The following is a 1,001-nucleotide window of genomic DNA, read 5'->3' as shown; positions in this document are numbered from 1 at the left end:
TTTGGCATGGTCCCCCCCCCCAATGAACGTGTACTGTTTACATAGTGGTTTCTTGGTTTTGCTTCTGAATGCTTAGTAGTCCTTCTGGCGAACATTTGGGCAATACTAAAAACTCTCAAAACTACCCTAAACGTGTCCCAATGACACTGAGAGCCCTTGTTAACCTCTTGACTAAGCTAATCATAGTCTAGTAATTACCCGAGGCACTACAGTAACACTCTAAGTTGATTGATTTTAACTCAGGGAACATTATGATTATGTTACCTGAGCACTATGCTCTGAGAACTGTTTGTCAAAGGGTTAATATTTTTTCATTGTAGACTCTCTTCAGAGAATGTGCAATCCATGAGTCTTGTTCCTTGTGCAATGAGGTTGGGAGGTGAAGTAGGAGTTAATTACCAGTTAACGAATGTCATGTTATACCCAATAGTATTTATATACATGTGTACATTGCTCTATCCACTTCACCACATTAGTCAAATGCCATGATGGTGGTACGTCAATAAAAATACCACGTCATTAAAACGCACTGCAAAAAAAAAAAAAGAAGAATTTTTTGATGTGTCTACATTAACACACTTTTTGCCACGTCACTAATTACTAATGTGGTAATTACTGTCACATCAAGAAAAACTTTATTGATGTGTTAAATTTGCCATGTCCATAATTATTGACGTGTGAAAATGACACGTTAATAATGATTGACGTGCCATTATTTCTCACGTCAAAAATTAATTAATTAATAATATTAATTATTTGTTTTAAAAAAAAAAAAGGTATTTGTATAATAAGTCTCTGAGTCAACCCTCCAAAATTTTTAAATCCCTAAGTTTTTTTTTTTTTTTTTTTTTTTTTTTGGAAAATTTACTCCCTGGGATAATGGAAATGACAATAAAATTCCTACCATAAAAAATTTTTAACAGTCGTTAGTCAAATTCAAAACGCATCGTTTCACCTCATTAAAATATTAATTTTTTATTAATTTAATTTTAAAATAAATC

This window comes from Corylus avellana, chromosome ca4 (genome assembly GCF_901000735.1).
Source record: "Corylus avellana chromosome ca4, CavTom2PMs-1.0".
Taxonomy (NCBI): Eukaryota; Viridiplantae; Streptophyta; class Magnoliopsida; order Fagales; family Betulaceae; genus Corylus; species Corylus avellana.
This window is presented reverse-complemented; position numbering follows the sequence as displayed.